General features: G+C 47.8%; 1 long non-coding RNA gene across 1 annotated transcript in view; it reads left to right on the plus strand.

The window, feature by feature from the left end:
* The window catches only part of LOC109023182 (uncharacterized), a 48,810-nt gene extending 39,936 nt beyond the window's left edge, over positions 1-8,874 (plus strand). Inside the window, exon 4 of the long non-coding RNA XR_010130892.1 lies at positions 8,758-8,874. This is a non-coding gene — a long non-coding RNA (uncharacterized lncRNA). The remainder of the gene's footprint in view (positions 1-8,757) is intronic.
* The last annotated feature ends 8,739 nt before the right edge of the window (positions 8,875-17,613 follow it).

Here is a 17,613-nt window from a genome sequence, read left to right on the forward strand (position 1 = left end):
ACAGGGCAGTGACCAGTGAGCGTTTATTAAATGAATAAACAAATGCACAAATGTTCCCAGTGAATGATTTTGGAAAACGCGCAAGTGTTGTTTCAGTTCAGTGAAAAGCGAACATTTGGCTTCAGCTGAGGTTCACTCCACCGTGGGTTGCTGGGTCATTTCAGTTCAGGGCTCTGTTGAGGAATGTGGGGTTTTGCCTGGGTTGGGTTGAGAGCAGCAATGGGTGCCTTTATCAGGGGCAGAGGGGCGCCCGAAAGCCTTTCTTTTGAAAGTCCCCGTGACCCCTAGCGCTGAGACAAATGAACCGTGTCGCTGCCCAGCGGCCGGCAATTCCCGCACGCGCCCCCCAGCCCCGTCCTCCCAGGCGCGACCTTGATGGAGCGACCCTTGGCCGCGGCGCCGGGACTCAGACAATGCACAATGCGCCGAGCCCGGGCCGCAGCTCCTCTGCGCGGCCACAAGCGCTCTATTGAGCCGGCTGGCGGCGGGCGCTGGAGGCGAGTGGGGCGAGGGGAGGTGCTCTGAGGCCTCTTTGTTCAGGGGCTCACGTGGGGGCAGTTGCTCCGCCGCCCACACAAGTATGCAAAGCCTCCCTGACCCTGGCGGTGGAAAAAGCCTGCCGGCCACCCCCAACCAGAACCAGAATCGGGGTCTTATTCCATACCAGCAGCCCTGCCCGCCCATGCCTTGAAATCTCTATTTTCCGGTGGGGAAATTGAGGCCAGAGAGGCCAATGAGCTTGTGTGGACCTGGCCAACCTGAGAAGGCCTAGAAAGCCCCAAATTCACAAGAATGCATTAATAGGGGATGAAAGCCATAGTGAAGGAGATCATGGAAGAGGCCTCTTGTTGGTTTGGACAAGCAAGGACACAGGTGTTTTTGATGGGCCTTCTGCAGGGGGCGGGCCAGGTAATGGAAGGAATATGGGCCTTGGATCCCAGAAGTCCAGGCTCAAATCCTGGCTCTACTTGCTGTGTCCGTGCAATCTTGGGCAGGCGCCTGACCGCTCTGTGCTTTTGTATAAAATAGTACCTAGCTCACAAGATAATACACGCCCAGCCCTGGATCCCAGGGGACAGGCAGCCCTCTGGAACCACAGGATCTGACACTGTGGGGGACAGTGGAAGGGGCCCAAACTTCCCACCTGGAAAGACCTGAGACGCTTATGCTTTGATGTTTATGGACTGTGTGGCCTCTGAAGCTGCCTTTCTTATTTGTAAAGTGGGACTAATAATACCCCAGTCAGAGGGCTCCGGTGGAGTTTTAATGAGGTCACACAGTGAAAGCATCTGGCACATAGTAGGTGCTCAGTAAACAGCAGCTGTAGTGATTGCTGTGTCATCCCTGAGGATGCAGGATGTCACCCAGGCTCTGCCAGGTAGGCCAGCCTGGGGTGGCTTGCAGACAGGTAGGATCCTTGAGTCTCTTCAGGGCTGGAGACGGCCTTCCACTCCTGGGGGAGGACCTTGGGGAGGGGCACACCAGGAGCAGAAGGTGTTTGAGGTCGGCCAGTGTGGAGGCGACAGTGCCCCCTACTGGACAGTCTGCAGAGTCCGAGGGGCTCCGGCACCTTGGCCCGGTTGAGCTGCTGGGACCTGGCTGATCCTCCTGGAGGAGGAGCCTCTCAGAAATCTCCGGAGCTGGCCCCTCTCCCAGGTGAATCCTATTGTGTTGGCCGGAGGCGCTACCCTCCCCACATCCTGCCAAGGACTGCCTTTCTTAGTTCAGCCGAGTTCATTCTTCTGTTTCTCTAACATCTTTCCATCTCTGGCGTCTTTCCTTTGGGAAACAAAAGTAGAGAGAGCTCCACCCAAATTAGCTGAGTTATTATCTGAAACTTGCCAACGGACTTTCTGACTCCAGGAGAGTAGATGGCGGCTCTGTGTCGCAAACAGAGCCACAGCCTCGACAGTCACCTGCCCTCCTGGAGGCACTGGGGCACTCGGAAGGGGGCTACGCATGTAAAAGTGCTTCTCACCTGAGAAGTCCTTCCGTCTCAGAAACGGGAAGGGTTCGTCTTTCTCCAGATTGCCAGCAACTTTCTTTCAGATTATATTCAATAAGTGTGCCATGGAGCAGATGTGAGCCTGGGTATCCGGCAGGCAGAGAAACCTGGAGAGAGACAAACGCCACACAGATAGAATTTCCATCACAATTGATGAACCTCTCTAGTCCTCTGGCATTTCTGCAGAAGGCGAGGGCAGTAACGGGGCTGCTCATTGGCTTGCTCTGATCTGGGGATGGCCAGTTGAGATGAGTCTTGAATCTTTCCATGCTGTTTAATGAAACAAGCGAATGTGGCCCTTGCTCTGGGAGCTGGACTTTATCACCCAAGCAGGGTTAAGATTACTTCGATGGGCTTTTCTGACCTGAGGGGTGACCTGTGTGTGATCTCTGGTTTTCCAGGTGCAAGGGGCTGGTCCATGAGACGTCCACTTTTGGCTGCAGTTAGGTAGCAGGTTGCTAAGTTAGAAGGAGAGAGAAATAGAAGAAAAGATACAGGGGTCTGAGAAGACCTCATGTCAAGCCTGTAGCATCTCCCACTGGGGCCCCGTTCATGACAGCTGACTACCTGCCTTGCTAATTGCCCTTAGCACCCTTTGGCCAGCCTATCTGTGCACATATGCAGAGAAGGACTATGTGACTGAGCCGTGGGCAGTGCAGAGGGCTAAGAGACAGGCTGTGTGGGTTGAAGCCTGCTTTGCCCCTCTTCACCAGCATCCACTAGGTCTACCTCTTCCCTGTCTTCTTGGTGACAGTTTGGATTCTAGTGACAATTAGCTGATGCCCTCAAGGAATTCACATCACAGCTCTGAGTTTGGGAAGGTAGGACTAGCTGAGCTCCAAGTCCCTCCAATCCTGGAACTGACTCTTTCCTCCTCTCCCCTCCCCAGAAAAGGGAGTGTGGGCTCCCCAGCCAGAGAGAGGACCCAGCTAGTCACTTGCCTGCCCTTTGACCTTTCTAGTCTCCCATCCTCATCCAGCCTTCCCTGTTGGATTCTGTGAGTGAAAGGAGACAATGTTTTGAGGTCCCAGCACCCCGGGGGGATGCTTAATCAGTGGCCATTCCCTTCCTCCCTCCTTCCCTCCTCCTATCCTCTCCCTCCCTCTTCTACCCTCTGGTCCATTATCTTGGCTTTCAGTTGGCCTCAAGTGACATAAACAATAAATGCCCCTTTTTTTCCCACTGCTTTATTATTTAGTCAGGAGGTAAGAATAATAACTATAACTTACAAATTTATCTATAAAGGTAAGTCTTTCTCTAAGAAGGTACAATAAACAAACAAACTAAATCCCACTAATAGTAGACTTTTCCCCAGGGACTAAAAACCACATTTTTTTTTTCCATCAAAAGCAGTGCTTTCAAGTGGGGTGGGAGAGGGAGGGTTGTCCCCCATAAGACCTTTTTGGTTGTCACTCCTGGAAGGAGATGAACATCACCCAGGGGGCAGAGGCTGGGGACGCTGTCAGACGTCCTGCGGTGCCCAGGACAGCCCCAGCACAGTGAAGGACTTTCTGGCCCCAAACACCAGCGCTGCTGAGATTGACAAACCCTGGTCTAAACAGTAGACACAGAGGCGTGAACATGCCGCTGCCAAACCACGTGTGTGTGGGGGGGGGGGGTCCAGACAGACTCATTTCTAGAACAATCTGTGGGAGAAAAGTTGATAGCTGCTGAGCCTGGGAAATGGAAGTTCCGAGCAAGCAAAGCCCCCACATCCCTCCCTGAACATTTCCGGACCCGTGGAGCAGCAGAAACAGCTCTGCTCAGTGGTCGAGGCCAGCCTGAGACACTGCCTCTCAGCCCTCTTGCCGCTGGCAAGCCACTCAACAGTTCAGAGCCCAAAAAGTAGGACCAGGTCTATCAGTGTTTCCCTGACTAGAGAGATTTTAGAAGCCCAGAGTTGATTTTGATGGTGCAGGGACTGTACCTTTAGGTAACACAGACCACATATGAAATGATTCTTCCCTTTTCAGTTTGCTTTCAAGCCTCTGTTAAGAAGAGAGTCTCTGGTGCTACTTTGTCTTGAACGCTTCTTTGACTTTTGTTTTTCTCCCTTTTCATCAACAGCAGGCAGGCTCCAGGCTCACAGGCAATAGTGTGTTTAGCTGGAATTCAATCAAGTGGACTTACTTCCATCATATTCTTTGTTATGGCCGCAGTTGCACTGCTGGCTTCCCATTTATGGTGGTGAAGTCAAGTTTCCTTTGACAATGAATTTAAGTAAGCAACCAAGTAGACTTGAGGACACATATTTAGTAAACTGCGGTATGGGTGGTATATGGAAGTGGCAAATTCATGAAGGGGGTTCGAGAATGCCTGGGGTGTGGGGGGAGGAGGGGGAGGCGTCACACTTGGTCATCCAACTCGAGTCTCAGTTTCCTCATATAGAAAGAATGACAATCTCTTCCCTGCCTGAGTAAATGGGTTTGAGCAAAATCAAGCAGCACGGGGCAGGTGAAAGCATTGGTCCCTTGTCCCCCTGACACCTGCAAGGTGCTGCTGTCCTTGTGATGACCTTCTCTGCAGGCCCTTGCTCTCTCTCTCTCTCTCTCTGGGCGGCTCAGCACTCTCAGCAGTTAGGGCTGTACTTGTGAGTGGCAAGGAAAGGGGCTAGCATCGTTCAACCCTCACTGCATGCCTCCATGCATGTTAGCTCATTTCATGCTCAGAGTACACCTGTGAAAAAAGTCTTATGCAGCCACACTTTTTAATGAGGAGCCTGGGGTTCGGGGAGAGGCAGTCCCAGGTTGAAGATCTACGTAACTGGTAAATAATAAAGTCCAGATTCAAGCCAGGCTCTGTCTGCCTTCAAAACCTGCACTTTTTCCACTAGATCACCCATAAAGGCAAGCTGCCCTTGACCCTGACCATCTGTAATCACTAAGCAAAAATACAGCAGAGGGTCAAGGCAAGGGTCACCAGCCAGGGGCTACAGGTCAGGTTGCCAGGCACTCCCTCTTTATCTCGGTACACTCACCTGTGGTGGAGCAGACACAGTGCATGCTCAGTCCTACAGACTCCTTTGATACTTCCTGGTAAGTTCAGCGCCATGTTGCCTTAGGCTCTTCACATGTTTTGGAGGAAATCTTGGCTTTGGAGCCCTGGGTACAAACCCCAGCTTGGCCACTTGCTGGCTGAAGAGCTGCGTTAGATCTAGTTTACTCGTCTGTGAAATAGGCATAATAATAGTAACATCCCTCTATGGGTGATGGGAGATTTACCAAAGACTATACGTAGTTGACATAACAATCATCAGCCCTCGATAAATAATAGCGTTTTGCTATAAATAAAATACAAGTGTCCATGTCTAATTCACAATACACATAAAAGCCAGACCCGGGTCAGCTTACTTAAACAGCAGTGTGGAAAGTTGTTGGCTGGAATTTTCTTCAGGGTAACTGAAGCTAAAATAAAGAAATGTGATTGGGGTTAACACCGTTTTATTGGTACTATTGCCTAAGAAATGAAAAGTGTGTGTTTGGTTATTTTGTTTTTTGACCCTACAAATTTCTAGAATTCCATTACACATGATGCAATTTGATTTCCAACATCTGCAAATCAGCATTCAGCTTTACTTCCTATTTCAGCCAGTGTGGGAGATATTTTTTTGATTTCTTCTGAGCAAGAATCATCATAACTATTTTCCCCTCCCTTTTCTGCTGACAGGATGGTCAAAGAATAAGCTGTGTATATTTTTCCCTACAAGTCACTCTGCTCCTTGATGCCTCAGTTTCTCTGTCTAGTGAAAAGGGCATGATGATTCGTCTGATTCCTATAGATTTCATGAGACTGAATGAGTGATCACTCTACTGAAGGCTGTCTTTTCATAAGAGGCATTGCACTGTGAATTTCATTCATTCAGCTGTTCATTCATATACTCATTCCACACACTTTCAAAAGCCTTGTCTGTGCCAGGCACTGTGTCATGTGCTGAAGCTCCAGAGATGAGTACAAGGTTGTTCCCACCTTTGTGTAGAGTAAGTCAGGAGGGCCAGACACAAAGGAACATACAATTGTACCAGTGTGAAAAAATACTGGGGGAGAGAGCTAATTCTGGAGATTAGCCCACTCACTGATCAGGGAGAAGGCATCTGAGACAGAACTTCAAATTCAAGTGTGATGTGGGAATAAGGAGAGAATTGGGAGGGGGCCAGGTGCAGTGGCTCATGCCTGTAGTCCCAGCACTTTTGGAGGCTGAGGCAGGAGGATCACTTGAGCCTAGGAGTTCAAGACCAGCCTGGGAAACACAGAGAGACCCTGTCTTTAAAAAAAAATAATAAATATATATACACAAAAATTACCCAGATGTGGTGGCACGCAACTGTAGTCCCAGCTATTCCGGACGCTGAGGTGGGAGGATTGACTGAGCCTGGGAGGGTGAGGGGTGAGGAAGGAGGAGAAGAAGAAGAAGAGGAGGAGGAGGAGGAAGATTGGGAGATGAGGGAGGGCTGAAAGTTGAGTTTAGGTAAGAGTTTTTCAAACTGCAGATGGGAATCTTCCTGAGATCAATAGTAAGATCATACTGAAATGGCAACTATTTTAACTGAAATGGACTGGACTGGAATGGAATAGATTGGAATGTGTCTAGAGTTAAAGGGAAAAATAATTGTCTTATGATTGTTTTAAACGTGTGTGTGTGTGTGTGTGTGTGTGTGTGTGTGTGTGTATGCTGGTTCTTGATATAAAATGTTCTTACTCTTATAGAGTAAAATTAAAAATAAATTTTTAAAGGAAATTCTATGATCCAGATAAGAATCCAGAGGATCTCCATCAGCGGTGTGTAGTTAAATTTTTTAACAGTTGGCTAAGAAAAAAAAGTATGCATTCATATATGTACATGTTTATTATGCATTTTACTGATATGAAGGATTGTAGCACACAACTTACAAATAAGAAAATATATAATATTCTTTATTGCAAATTCCACAGAGCCAGTTGATTCTCATAGAATGCTTTTGAGAACTTTTGCTAAATTCTTATCTATAGCTGACTTATGGTTGCATCTCAATCATGATTTGAGAAGCTTAAACTACAAGTAAATGTTTGAATACTGTCCAATTCAGCAAAGAAGTGACTCACATCATTGATGAATGAGTATAGTTTCAACATGTATGTTGGTTGGTATTTTCATTTACTTTAATGAGTGAGAGAAGACTAAAACAACAAAGATTTACGTCAGAACTTCACTCATTCATCAGGCTGGACGTGGTGCTCACACCTGTAATCCCAGCACTTTGGGAGGCCAAGGTGGGCGGATCACCTGAGGTTAGGATTTCAAGACCAGCCTGGTCAACATGGAAAAGCCCGTCTCCACTAAAAATACAAAAGTTAGCTGTGAGGTGGGCACCTGTAATCCCAGCTACTCGGGAGGCTGAGGCAGGAAAATCACTTGAACCCGGGAGGTAGAGGTTGTGGTGAGCTGAGATCAAGCCACTGCACTCCAGGACAGAGGGAGACTCTGTCTCAAAAAAAAAAAAAGAACTTCACTTATTCATCAATATTATGTCACTTCTTTACTAAGTTGGATAATAGTTTTCAAATTCTAAGAGTATTTTCTTAATTTTTTTAGTGCTGTTCACAATATAATGGCTACAGGTGTAACATACTTTTAAATATAATCTCTTGAGGAAAAATTGTGGAAGATTTTGAGGTGAATAAAAGATTACTGGATATTCTTTTAGTAAATCTCTGGGGCCTCCAGGGATTATCTCATGCTATAGAGGTATGTGCCTTTGTCTGTCTTTTTATTTTACAACCCTGCAGAGATGGTAACTTATAAAAAATTGATAGTGGGCAAATCTTTTATGTCCATGGCTAAGCAAATGATACCTGTCCAAGGTTACGCAAATGAATTTTACCAGGTAGAAAATGTAAATCTGTGCAAGGCAAATCCTCGTTTAACCCAGTTGTAACTTCTTACTGGTCCCTCATTAATTAATGGGTTAGGTAAAATAATTGACTTGTATTCATATTATACCTGCTTGAGAGTCATAATTTTAACCTTTTTTGAAAACTGTCCTCTCACAGTCTTGATCATTAACATTTTCTTCATCACCTTCTTAAGTCTAGACAACCAATAAAACAATAAATCCAAGTCTCATTTGTAGCACTTGCCTATTTCCACGGTGTATATACTTCCACAGCAACAAATTTCAAGCTACTAATGTGCGTGATATTATTGAACATGGAGCTGGAAAGAGCTGCACAGTAGCATGCCATCATATAATATTACCAACCCGAGGCAGGTGGATGACTTGAGCCCGGGAGTTCAAGACAGGCCTAGGCAACATGCCAAAACCCTGTCTCTGCAAAAAATACAAAAATTAGCCGTGTGTGGTGGTGCACGCCTATAGTCCCAGCTACTCGGGAGGCTGAGGTAGGAGGACCACCTGAGCCTGGGAAGTGGAGGGTGCAGTGAGCCTTGATTGTGTCACCGCACTCCAGCCTGGGCTACAGAGCAAGATCCTGTCTCAAAAAAAAAAGAATATCACCACACAGACGCAATAAACATCCATATCCTCGAGAGCATAGGTAACAGTAAAATCTCATGACATAATCAGGAAGGGATACGTTTTAAGTATTTATTGCCACATTTTAATATAATTTATTTAAGTATATAAATTTAATATTTATTGTGCTTAGCAATTTCAAAATCTTGAAAATTTAACAATGGGTTCTTACAGGATCCCTGGATATCAAAAAACACACCCACAGAAAAAAATGTGGTTCTTCTTTTTCTCTTTTCTTTGCAGATGCTTGGGATTCCAATCAGTGGATTTAAATGAAGAAGCTGAGGCTGGGCGCGGTGGCTCACGTCTGTGATCCCAGCACTTTGGGAGGCTGAGGCGGCAAATCACCTGAGGTCAGGAGTTCGAGACCAGCCTAGCCAACATGGCAAAACCCTGTCTCTACTAAAAATACAAAAATTAGCTGGGCATGGTGGCATGCATCTGTAATCCCGGCTACTTTGGAGGCTGAGGCAGGAGAATGGCTTGAACCCAGGAGGTGGAGGTTTCAGTGAGCCGAGATCGCTCCATTGCACTCCAGCCTGGGCAACAGAGTGAGACTCTGTTTCAAACAAACAAGCAAACAAACCAGGAAAACAAAAACCAAATTAAATGAAGGAGCTGGGATCGAGGTCTGTAAACAGAGCAGGATCAGGGTAACCCTTTGAGTTCTGCCTGATCAGATTCAGATTTGAGAGTAGTGTCACCACGACTGAGGAGGCTTCCCAGGGTGACATGGACTGAGGGATCATGTCTCACTTCTGCGTTCTCAACTAGCAGGACTCACTCTTCCATGGCCTGAGGGCTGCAGAATGGAGGGGAAACAGAGTCCTGCCCTGGCTTGGGAGTTGGAGACCTGAGTTCCTGCCCTGCCTTGCTATGAGCCCCACTCTGTGTGGGACCCAGTGTCCTCACGAAGGGAGTCTGTCTTGCGCAGGAGCAGGCAGGCGGCCCACGTGTAATAAACAGCTGATCCTCAGATCATAGAGGGTAAAGGGTAGGGGTGAAAATGGAGGGTGCGTGCCCTGCCTGTAAGCACTAAATTCAAACATTTAAAGATGACCGTGCGCTGCTGACCAGGCAGACTTGGCGAGCAGGGTGCCAGTTTGAGATCCCTCAACTAGAGGATTTCTAGGGCCCAGTCTGGTTTGACAGCCCCTCTTCCTACCCACCATACCTGCGCCTTACCCATCTCCTGAACTCCTGTCCTTCACATCCTTACCCAGGAAAAGGCGAAGGAACAGCCTGGGAAATGTCTATTACATCAAATGGGGCATGTAGTGATACCATTGAATAAGTTATCCTTGGAAGACGTTTAGTGTTTGGGAGTTTGCAAGCTCAGACCATTTTTGAAGGGAAAAAAAAAAGTCTTTGTGTTGAATGTTCAGTTCCTCTGGCGTCCGGAAGGTTCAAATCAGTTCTTTCCATCCCCTTCAAACAGATTTCTGTCTCTGCGGGATGCCCCAAATGAAGGAACTGGCTTACCTTTCAGAGTCACAGGGTAGAAAAATATGTATGACTTTAAGCCCTAGAGAAGCCTGGACAGCCAGTGCTCCCCTTGGGGCGTTGTCTGGGGCTGAGATGGTGGAGGGAGCTCAGAGGCAAGTCTCCCAACCTCAAGTCTGAGTGGAACAGCAGGAGCTATTACCACACCATTTACATGTGTTATGCCTCTGTCTGTGCAAGCCCCTGTAGATGAATTTGCAAGTTAAATGCATTTAGGTTACAACCATACCATACGAGGCACCTAATTTTCTTCTTACGAAGAATGACTAATCACCTGTTAGGAGAACTTTTGAGGACTATTATAGTATCATTTTATGTATGTGTGTGTAAGGAGGCAAAGTATATGAGTGTGTGTATATATATATATATTTGTCTCTTTATTAAAGACCACTTCTGTGATCTCAAATGTCATTGCCACTCTAAATGTAGACATTCATGCACACATAGGGTTGCTAGAGAAATACAAGACACCCACTTACGTTTGAATTTCAGATAAACAACGAACACTTTTTAGCATAAGTACGTCCCAGGCAATATTTGGGAATATTCACATTCAAAAAGTATTTGCTTTTTGCCTACATTCAAATTTAACTGGACATCCTGTATTTTTATTTGTTAAATCTGAGAATGCTACAGACACACAAATACACACATTTGTGGATATGCCTCCACCACACCCCCGATACAGAGACACAAATATGTGCACACGTATGCATAACTTGGCTGTCCTTTGCCATGGATTCAGACACACAAACACACACACACTTCCTCCTCTATCATGAGCACAGTTGTGTCCCCAAGGTGCCCTCCGAGTTGAGTTTACAACCGCAGGGTCTGTTGCTGCTTCCTGAGGCGGGTTCCTCCCGGGTTTCTTTAAGAACCTGCAATTCTGGGCACCCATTACTCTTTCCTGAAGTTCCCATGGATTTAACAGCTTTGGACCTGGTTTGGAGCAGGGCCCCGGCTGCAGGCTTCCCTGCCGTCCAGGCTGCCCTGCCTGCCTCTCCCTGAAGGCGTCTCGGTTACTTGCGGGCCTGGCCGGGCTGGCTGGTGGGCTTTCTTGGGAGCAGGCCTCTTCCCTCCGGCTCCCCAGCTGCTCGTATCCGGGTTTACAGCCCCGGGGCAGTGCCTACAGGGCCTGCAGGCTGGATGTTCTGAGATTTTTATTGGCATCTCCATCAAGATGAGGGCCATGGGGGTCCTTCAGGTCTTCCGGAGCCGCTTTATTGGGGCTGGCCTTCCAGACACGGCGGGGAGCAGCGATTTCCAGGGGAATCTGGTTTCTCTGCTGGGCTCGCACCCGTTTCCTCTGTGTTTGGCTTGGCAGCGCCTCGGCCTGGCCTGTTTTGAGCCTCACCTCGTGCTTGGGCTTTTGTGGCCTGTCGGTGGATGAGGTGGCGCGGGGTAGCCGTTTCTCCTCAGCCGCAGGGACACAAACGGAGCTTTGTATGGGGCAGACGCAGGTGGAAGGGAAGGAGCTCAGGCCTCTCCAGTGCTCGGGGAAATGCTCTGGAGTTGGAGGACGTTAAAACACAAATGCAAACCACTCCAGATCGTCTGCACCTTGAGAGCCCAAGCTCACTCGTGGGAGGACTGAATGGCCGGGTCTCAATGACTGCCGCCTTCTTTGGGACCTGGAATAGGAAGGTGGTGCAGGGATTAATATTCTGCGAGGGGATTTAAATTTTAAAAGCCCAGTGGGGGTTAAGCTCACAGTGAGCTCTGGGCAGCAGATGGCCAGAGTGACCTTGGCGTTTGAGGCGGGGAAGGCAGTGCCTGGGGGGAGAGTGCCTGTCCCGGGGGGTCCCCTGCTGTCCACAGGTCAGCCCATGTGGGCCACCAAACCAAATGACTAGCCAGCCGGCTTGTAATAAAAGATTCAGGATTGGCCCGGCGCATTGGCTCACACCTGTAATCCCAGCACTTTGGGAGGCCGAGGCGGGTGGATCACGAGGTCAGGGGTTTGAGACCAGCCTGCCCAAGATAGTGAAGCCCCATCTCTACTGAAAATATAAAAATTAGCCTGGCGCTGTGGTGGGCACCTGTAATCCCAGCTATTCGGGAGGCTGAGGCAGGAGAATCGCTTGAACCTGGGAGGCAGAGGTTGCAGTGAGCCAAGATCGCACCACTGCGCTTTAGCCTGGGGGATGGAGGAAGACTCTGTCTCAAAAAAAAAAAAAAAAAAAAAAAAGATTCAGGATTAGTGTTTGAGCTGAATTATGTCCCCCTCCAAATTCATATGATGAAGTCATCGTGAATGTAGGTACTTCAGAATATGACTGTCCCCGCCTCCCTGCAACCTCTGCCTCCCAAGTTCAAGATATTCTCCTGCCTCAGCCTCCCAAGTAGCTGGGACTACAGTGTGCACCGCCATGCCCAGCTAATTTTTGTATTTTTAGTAGAGATGGGTTTTTGCCATGTTGGCCGGGCTGGTCTCAAACATCTAACCTCAGGTGATCCACCCACCTTGGCCTCCCAAAATGCTGGGATTATAGGCGTGAGCCGCTGTGTCCAGTCTGGACATAGGGTCTTTAAAAAGATAATTAAACTAAAATGAGGTCAAACTGGTGGGCTCTAATCCAATGGGACTGATGCCCTCGTAAAAGAGGAAATGTGGACACAGATACACGCGGAGAAGTCCATGTGAGGACACAGGGAGAAGACAGCCGTCCACAAGCCAAGGAGAGAGGCCTCAACAGAAACCAGCCCAGCTGACACCTTGATCTCAGACTTCCAGCCTCCAGAACAGTGAGGAAGTCAGTTTCTGTTGTTTACACCCCCCAGTCTGTGGTACTTTGTTGCCGAGGCCCAAGCAAACAAATATGGTAGCCACAAGAAGGAAATGATCAGGGCGGGTCTTAATTTTGATTTTTATACTCAGCCGATTGGAGAAGGTGGCCACACACTCGTAGTAGAGTGTCATCACAGAGACACCAGTGCGTCCAGCTCTCGGGGCCATTCATTTCACCTCCATGTGAGCCAATTCAGCCTGCAGTTCAGCCCACTGTCCTTTATTCACTTACAGTTTGAGGTGCCCATGAAGCAGGTCCTGAGACTTAGGTGTCAGTAGTTTATCTGGGAAGTTGTTCCAGGAAATAGATGAGGGAACAGGGATGGGAGGAAAGCCAAAACCAGGGAGGGTCATGAGACAGTTGTGGTGGGTGGGCCTCAGGAGCTCGGTGCACCAGGGACCCTCTGAGAGTCTATCTGGTGCCCCTCGGAATCGTCCCACCAAGGGCAGGAAGCAGAGGAGTTTTTGCAGCCACCCCGGCTATGCCCTGGTGAAGGTCATTCCAGCCGCTGGAGAAGCTCGTCAGGCACAGGACACGGGAGATGGCCTGAGGGGGTGAGAATGTGTTCCCTGGGGTCAGCTGAGGGTGGGGCACCAACGGCCTCTGCCCACTTTCTCACGAATCTTGCTAACCCAAGAGCTGGCCAGAACCCAATCCCTAATCTTGCTGATGGAGGCCCTCAGCCACCTTGCACCTCACAGTGGGTCTGATTCTGCTCCTTCCTGCACCAGCGTCATGCTTGATTTTCTTGGTTCTACATTAACCAAGGGTGGGAAAAACCAAGGCATTTTTCCTAATCTCTCACAGCACTCAGCCCAGCACTCAGCACAGCACTTCTGACATCAGACGTGCAGGGAGGTTCCCCCCACGCCACGCAGTTCTCCAACGGACACCAGCGGGGTGTCCTGCAATTCAATTCGGGCCCTGTCTGCCTGGAGATAGCATCAGATCATAGCATCAGATCGCACAGGCTGAGGGCTCAGTCCCACAAAACTGCACTTCACTTCAGATGTCAATCACAAGCCCCAGACTGTGGCCTGAGCTTCTGACTGATTGGCTATGAATAGGGGTTCCCACAGCCCCCTTTTCAGGTTTGATTAATTTGCTAGAGCAGCTCACAGAACTCAGAGAAACACTTTACATATATTGATCCATTTATTATAAAGGGTGTTACAAAGGATGCAGGTAAGCAGCCAGGTGGAAGAGCAGCACAGGGCAAGGCATGGGGAAAGGGGCACAGAGCTCCCACCCTGTCCAGCTATACCACTCTCTAAGAACCTCCACGTGTTCAGCTATCTGGAGACCCACCCCAACTCTGTCCCTTTGAGGTTTTATGGAGACTTCATTAGGTAGGCATGATGCATTAAACCATTGGCCATTGGTGATCAACTCAACCCTCAGCCCCTGTCCCCTCCGCAGAGGTTTGGAGGTGGGGCTTAAAGTCCCAACCCTCTAATCCTGCCTTGGTCTATGCTGCCATCCACCAGTCATCTCATTAGCATAAAAAAGACACTCATCACTCCAGAGAGTCCAAGGGCATCAGGAGCTGTGTGTCAGGGGCCTGGGGCAGAGACCAAATATGTATTTCTTAAATCACAGCATTGCACACACTTAACCCTTGGGTCTGTTGACATGCTGTTTCTCCAGCCCGAATCCTGTGCTCTCCCCCTGGAACAGGAGTCCTCTCTCACTAGAGACCTTCCCACTTCTGGACACTCCCCATCCCCATCCCTCACCAGCTCAGTGTGACCCCTGTATCTTCCTTGATACTGTGAAGTTGTCCCAGGACCTGCCCCTTCATAGGGATAAGACTTTTTCCCTCTCCTTTTCCCTCCTTCCTGTTTTCCTCCCTCCCTCCTTCTTTTCTTTCTTCTTCTCTCCCTCCCTCCCTCTTTCCTTTCTTCTCTTTTTTCCCTCCCTCTTTCCTTTCTTCCTTCTTTCCTCTCTCCCTCCCCCCTTCCCCTCTTCCTTCTTTCCTCCCTCCCTCCCTCCTTCCCCTCTTCCTTCTTTCCTCCCTCCCTCCCTCCTTCCCCTCTTCCTTCTTTCCTCTCTCCCTCCTTCCTTTACTTACTGTGCAGTATGTACTGTGTACCATCTGTTTTGTACCAATCAGTGTGCTGGGGGCCACTGAGATGAGTAACTCAGCATTTCTGCCCTTGAGGGGTTCACCATCAATGGCAACAGCCAGCTTTGGTTGGCTCCTTCTGCAAACACTGACCCTCCCAGCCCAAGCCACCCTGCCTTCTGAGAGTCTAAAGCCAGGTAAATTCAGTAGGCACTAGTCATGTGGGAGAGGGGTGGTGGATGAAGGCACGGCTTTGCTCCCTTTGTAAAAGCTCTGTGAGTCCTTATGGGTGCCTCTCAGAGGGTGCCTTGGAATTGCCACCCTGCCTGCAGCAGCAGCCACCACCACGGGTCTCTCTTACGCTGGATCCTCCCCATGCACTGCCTTGTTCTCCTCGCCTGTCACTCCTGCTTCCTGAAATCACCTCCCAAATCAACTGCCGGCACCTGAGTCCTTGCTCCAGGCTGTGCTTAATTTGAACCCAAATTAAGACCCCATCTCTGCCCAGTGCTGGGTTTGGCGGGTGTGGGCATGAGCCTGACTGCACCTGCTTTGCCAGCATTGGGTTGAGGGGCAAGAGGAAAGAAGTAAGGAGCCCAGCTGTGGTCTCCAGGCAAAACTGTGATCTTTGCAACTTCAGTAATGAAACTGGTTTTAAAAAATCTCCATCTGCCTGGTTCTTGCATCTACTTCTCAATGTTTCTTAAGGAAAGAAGAGCTGTGACTTAGAATTTCCTCAAACCCCCATATTTATACAAATGTATATTGACTAGCCTGTTACTCTATTATTGTTAATCAATTTTATCGAGGTATACTTTATAAACAATAAATGTATAGTTAACAAATTGTGACAAATTGTATACCTAAGTGACCGCCACCTTGATCAAAATAGAGAACATTCCAAAGTCCCAGACAGGTCCTCTCTGTCCTTTTCTGGTCAAACATCCACATTTTTTCCCAACCAGGCAACTCCTCATCTGATCTGAATCACTATGAAATCAATTTATCCATATTACAACTTCCTATGCATGGAGTCAGACATATAGAATGATCCCCTCTGTGACTGACTTCTTTCATTCTGGGTTCTAGTTCTTTCCTTTCTTTACTGACTCATACTCATCATTGTATAAATCTTTGCAAGGTTATGTTTTTCATTTCTCTTGGGTAAATGCCTAGGAGTAAAATTGCTGGGATATATGGTAGGTGCATGTTTAACTTTATTTTTTTTTTAAAGAAATTTCTGAGCTGTTTCCCAAAGGAGTTTTTCCATCATACACTCTTACCAGCAACCTATGAGAATTAGTTACTCCAGCTCCACATCCTTGTCTGCTTTGGGTATTGTATCAGTTCATTCTCGCATTCCTATAAAGAAATACCTGAAGGCCAGCTGCGGTGGCTCTCTCCCGTAATCCCAGCACTTTGGGAAGCCAAGGCGGGTGGATCACCTGAGGTCAGGAGTTTGAGACCAGCCTGACCAACATGGTGAAACCCCGTCTCTACTAAAAATACAAAAATCAGCCGGGCATGGTGGCATGTGCCTGTAATCCCAGCTACTCAGGAGGCTGAGGCAGGAGAATCGCTTGAACCCAGGACATGGAGGTTGCAGTGAGCCAAGATCATGCCACTACACTGCAGCCTGGGTGATAGGGCGAAACTCCAACTCAAAAAAAAAAGCAAAACCAGAAGAAAAAAAAGAAATAATACCTGGGTCTGGGTAATTTATAAAGCAAAGAGGTTTAATTGGTTCACAGTTCCACAGGCTGTACAGGAAGCATAGTGGCTTCAGATTCTGGGGGACCTCAGGGAGCTTTTACTTATGGGGGAAGGCGAATCGGAAGCAGGCATCTTCACATGGCAGGAGCAGAGCCCAGAGAGAGTGGGGAGGTGCTACACACCTTTAAACACCCAGATCCCATGATAACTCACTCACTCACTCACTATCACGGGAACAGCACCAAGGGAATGGTGCTATACCATTCATGAGAACTCTGCCCCCGTGATCCAATCACCTCCACCAGGCCCCACCTCCAGCACTGGGGATTCAACATGAGACAATTTGACATGAGATTTGGTGGGGACACAAATCCAAACCATATCAGGTATTTTCAGGATTTTAAATTTTAGTTGTTTTAGTGGGTGTGTAGTTGTATCCATCTCTATCGGCCATTCCCATACCTTCTTTTGTGAAGCATCTGTTCTTTTGCCAATTAAAAAAATTGCATTTTGTTTCTTTATTATTGAGTTGTAGAAGTCCTCTATATGTTCTGAATATGAGTCCATTATCAGGTACATGTGTTGTGAATATTTACTCCCAGACTCTGTCTTGCATTTTCAATTCCTTCTTTTGTACATTTAAAAAATTTATTTTTAAAAATTATTTATTTCCTTTTTGAGATGGAGGTCTCATTATGTTCCCCAGGCTGGCTTCAAACTCCTGGACTCAAGCGAGTCCTCCCGAGAAGCTGGGAATACAGGTGTGCACCACCACACACAGCTCATTTTGGTGTCTTCGAGTTTTGTTATTTTTTAAACAATAAGAAAGCTCTATTTGCTTCTAGTATCTTTTTATTTGCTTTTAAATTTTAAACAGCTTTATTGAAGTATAATTTACATTTTATAAAATTCGCTCATTTTAAGAGGATATTAACAGTGTTATTTTAAAGCAGAAAGTTTTCACTTAATGAAGTTCAGTTGATCCATTTTTTTCTTAGATTATCAAAACTTTTTTTCTTAAGACAT

Source organism: Gorilla gorilla, chromosome 15 (assembly GCF_029281585.2).
Source record: "Gorilla gorilla gorilla isolate KB3781 chromosome 15, NHGRI_mGorGor1-v2.1_pri, whole genome shotgun sequence".
Taxonomy (NCBI): Eukaryota; Metazoa; Chordata; class Mammalia; order Primates; family Hominidae; genus Gorilla; species Gorilla gorilla.